We start from the raw sequence: 4,883 nt of genomic DNA, 5'->3' as shown, positions 1-4,883 counted from the left end.
CCAATGGTCTTCTTTTCAACTGATGTCATGAATATAATTTGCGTTTACAATCTATATTTTCATCTGATCTGCTAAAAACATCTCATTACTTTACATAGACTACTAATACTACTACTAATACTTGGATTCTTGTATTGCAATTCTGACTTTACTATTTATGATNGAAGCTATCCTTAGGCTATAAAGGAACTACATCAGTGTTGCATGGGTGCAAAAAGTCATCAAGCCAACACAAATCTTCCTTTTGCTTAGAGGTGGTGATGTGCACCCATGCAACACTGATGTAGTTCCTTTATAGCCTAAGGATAGCTTCTTACATGTGGCAATTGCACTATCACTGAGAAACACCACATATTAACAACAACAAGTGGTCTATGTGCAGATTATTCTGCTGGACACAAAGTGTTAAGTATCACACATGTGTCTTTGCCACAGAGCTTATTTTCTGCATTATACAGAAATACAATGGAAAAATCTCATTGCTTCATTTGGAGAATGCTCATTTCAGGGTCAGGCTACACAAATAAATCATTACCACGCCACTTCATAGAGCTCAATGCTTTGAATGACCACCACCTCTCCATTCTCATAAGCATCGGCAGTTCACCACAATCAGCTCATATCGCCATGAACAGTGAGACCAGCAAGGTTCAAGGTTCTTTATTGTCAAACTAACATAGCTACAGATTAATTATGTCGTTGAAAATCTTAGGTCACAGGCTTCTCCAACAATGCAACACAATAATACAGATAAGCAGACAATATTAAAAGAATATTAAAATATACTAAATTAAATACAAAAAGAAAAATAGTTTTTTTTTAAAAAGTGAGGAAAAAGTGGAATAGTGCAATACGAGTCTATATACAAGTTATTGGAATGATATATTAGATAATAGATAAATAATTACTAAGTAATGTAGCAGATGAATGTTATGAAATTGTTTCAGCAGTTCAGTTGTTTAACATTCGTATTGCCTGCAGGATGAAGCAGCATCTATTCTTCTGCTCATGTTTTGTAGGTCTCTACAGGCCTGTGGTAAACAGAACAGGCGGAGAGGGTGAGAACAGTTTCTTGACCTTTTCTCATCCAAACCACATCCTGACACTACACACATGTTCCGCGGTGTTCAATTGATACCATCTTTTTTACTTCTCCTTTTTCTCATGGCCTGTTACTGTAATGGACTGGACCAAACTGAATATTGTTTTAATTTTAATATTTAACATACAGTAGCTACTTCCCACAGCTGCAATGCAATGGGAAATTATTCATGTTGACAGTACAAATAATTTATTTGTGTCTAACTAACCAGGAATAATGTATTTATGAAGATGTGTCTGCCAAAGTAGCCTGTATTTACGTAACACCAGGGATATTCTAACTCTGCTGTTCTTTTTCTACATGAACAGCTTCCTCATCATCTCCCCCTTTAGACTTTCTCAAAATCTGTGAAATGTATAAACATTGCACACAGCCTTCATCAAACACCTTCTTTTGAGCTCCAGCCTGTATTGATGAGATTGGTTAAACGAAATAATATCCTTTCTGCACATTTTCTTTCCACCTTGCTTCTTCTGTGAAAACAGCTTATCCGAGACTGTTTCTGACACTGGTGAAGCACCAGCATAAAAGTGAATGTAGTGTGAAGACACTTCTCGTCATGCAAGAATACAGAAGTGTGTGTGATGGGACTGGAACAAATAGGATGCGTTAACACTCACAAATCTTGTGCAAGTATGCATATTGCCTCGACATAGCTCCCATTCGGCATATTACAGATGTATTGCAGCAGACAAACATATTTTTTACATTGCATAAATTTACATGTTGGAGAGTTTTATCACACTGCTGTAGTCGGGATAAGTCATCCTGTTTTTGATGGAAAATGTGATGCTAACTCATCCGTTTCAAGCATAAAATGTCCTTACCAAACAGATTTGTTTATGAAACTCTAACACAAGTTACACAGCTTGTTTTTCATTAATTCCAGATTCAGACTGAGTATATGTATTTTTGTGGAAGTATCTTTCATCAAGAGGAAACCAGGGCAGTTTTTTCTTTGGGAATATACTTCAAGTGGTCCAGACAAGCCGGGGAGTGTGTGCTTAGTTTAGGGTCCCCTGGTGATTCTGGCCCGCTCCATGAACAATGCCTGCAGTGTAGTCTTATTGATTGAGTCAGTCCTCAAGTTGCAAAATGTGGATGTACTGCTGAGTCACATGGTAATGCCATTCATCCCCAATACAAATCAGGACTCTCAGTAACCCTTCTATAGCTGGCGTTCCCCGTTATTACAGTCCTGTGTCCCAACATCTGTCTTCAGTGAAAAGTAGCCGGTGCTATATTTAGCCCACCCGTCCAGCTTTATATAGGTCAAGAATCCCATCCACACTTCCCCTGCTACACTTCACGGCCGCTGCAGCATTCCTGTTGCCCGTGTAGGATCCTGGCAATTATGTTTCTCAGACCACTCCTCTTCCAGAGGCAATACACAGTTTCAAGGTGTCCTGAAGGACTAGATCCTCTGTGAGAAATATCCACAGAAAAGAAACAAAATAGCTTTTCCAGGTCTTGCTGTGTGTTTTTGACTTCCCTACAGTTGAAGCGGGGGGAAAGCCGGTGGTGTTTTGGTCGATTTCCGTGGCTGTCAGGTATTTTCCTCTGAGAGGCTTCCCACTGAGAATAGCACCTGACGGCCATAGAAATATATTGCTGCTTTGAAGTTTTTTTTAATGAACTTCTCCCACCAAGGTCTGTTTTGATTCAGGCCTTTGAAAATATATTACAAGTGCCCTTCCCTGTGTGAACCTCCCTTCTGTAAGTTCGCAAGGCAGCAGAAAGAGAACACTTTTACTCCTCTACTTGTCTGTTTCTGTCCATTTGACTATCTTTAATGACATGCACATTGTCATCAACATAATTAGTTACAGAGCTGAACCACTTTCACTATATTCAGGGCACAAAAAAGTTGTGCAATAAGAAATATAAGGTTGAATCTACAAACCAAGACAAAGCAACCATCTAATGTATCTCCAAATTTACTTAGAACATGACATTTTATATTTTCTTATTTAGGCTGAAAATAAACATTTGCTAAATCCCAGTACATCACATCTCTGTGTTTCATAAAACGTTGATGTTGACTGTTCACTAAAAAAACTCATAACAAAACAAAACATTTGGCAATGCTATTAAACCGCAGTATGCCTGCTCATTTCAACAAGGAATAGAATCACAAATAATTACGTTCACCATCTGTGTGGGCTTTCTAACCACCGAACGGAAGTAATTATAGTGTTTACAGAAGCAGGGGAAAGGGCTAATAATGGTCCTGTTAATACAATGAAAATCCAGTGGTACCCTGTTTATTTCTCATTGAAAAGGAAGCTGAATATATTAACTCAAACTGGAACCATTATTTTGTTTTTGTTTGCCAAGTGTGGCGCTTTTTGAAAGCTAGTTAGTCTTATAAATCTTGAATTAGAGACATTCTCCTTCAGGGTATCATTTAATTGATTAAAGTCATTGTACGAGTTGTCAGATTTATTTCGACCAAGAACCGCAGCGTGACATTATTCATTGACGAACTCTCAAGGTGTCCCCTCGATTAATTACCTGTTGTCTTCTCTTTCAATAGCCAGTGCTGTCTATGTTTATTGGGCAATTTCAGCTTGTGTATTTTGTTTCCAAGGATAACATTTATTAAACAAAGAGCCTCCTTACTTTTTGAATTGGCAAGAAGTAAATCATGTTTCAACTCAACGTCATTATGTTGTCTTCGGGATTGTTATCGGATAATATACTGTGAATTGTCTTGTGTGTTGTTATTTCTGAGAAGAGGTAATTGAAGAGTTGACACACAGCAGGATACTTTTATTTTATAGACATGATTTATTGCCTCTTAATGGGGCACTTGTTCTATGATATACGCACACAACGCATATGACTCATAGATCAGGAGCCTCTCAGACCAGCAGGGTACAGATCGTTTTTAAAGCTAATCTCACTATATATTACTTCATTGGAAAATGTGTTTGTGAATTGCAAAGGAGGCTCTCAAAAGAAAATAACTGTTAAATGCAATGCTCTTTCCTGATAACTAATTGTCTTTTGAATTGTGCCAATTTCTTAGCAGCCATTTTAAGCACATTATTTGTGTCACTCTAGCAAAGCCGTCTGATTAAGTGTTGTCATAAAAGAGATCCTGGGCCAATTACATAGAAAAAAGATGGGCTTGCAGGCAAAGTTGTTTCGTTGCCAGCTCCAACAGACGGAAAGAGATGGGCGGAGGAGAAGGGGAGGTGGGCGGGTGAGGGTGGGGGGAGACGCGCTTCCTTTAATTCACAGCTCTCCACAGAATCTTCAAAGTTAATTTGGGGTCAGTTGTGCATGATAAAAGACTTCCGTTTCGAAAAAATAAGGTTTGTGTCACTGCCGTGGAAGTCAGGAAGTTAATGTCTATGCCCTTTTCTTTGCTTGACTTTGTAGAATTTGTACAATAAACCAGCAATGCTGCAAAGAAGCTTAATCAAATCTCCCGAGTGAGCTGCTGAAGAGTTATTTCCCTCACAGACAATAATGTATACGGGTTGTATTTGAACAGGTGCTGAGTTTACATTTGGCTGCAAATCAAAAGAATCACAATATATCTCTCAGAGGCATACATCAATTATTTTAAAGCAGTCCTAACAAAGCCTCCCCTGTCTGTTTAAACTGAGAGTTGTATTAGTGGATTGAGGCAGAGCAATCTAAAGAGTAGAAGGGACCACTGTAACCCCTGAGGTTTCGATAGGGGCGACAATCACTGAATGTGATGCATGTTAATCTCCATCAACTCGATTATGTGCGGCCCACTGTCATTACGCGCTGTTTGTTCAAAGTC

The sequence above is a fragment of the Notothenia coriiceps genome, unplaced genomic scaffold (assembly GCF_000735185.1).
Source record: "Notothenia coriiceps isolate Sejong01 unplaced genomic scaffold, NC01 NC01_scaffold00000339, whole genome shotgun sequence".
Lineage (NCBI taxonomy): Eukaryota > Metazoa > Chordata > Actinopteri > Perciformes > Nototheniidae > Notothenia > Notothenia coriiceps.
The sequence above is the reverse complement of the archived record's forward strand: the minus strand, read 5'-3'. Positions refer to the sequence as shown.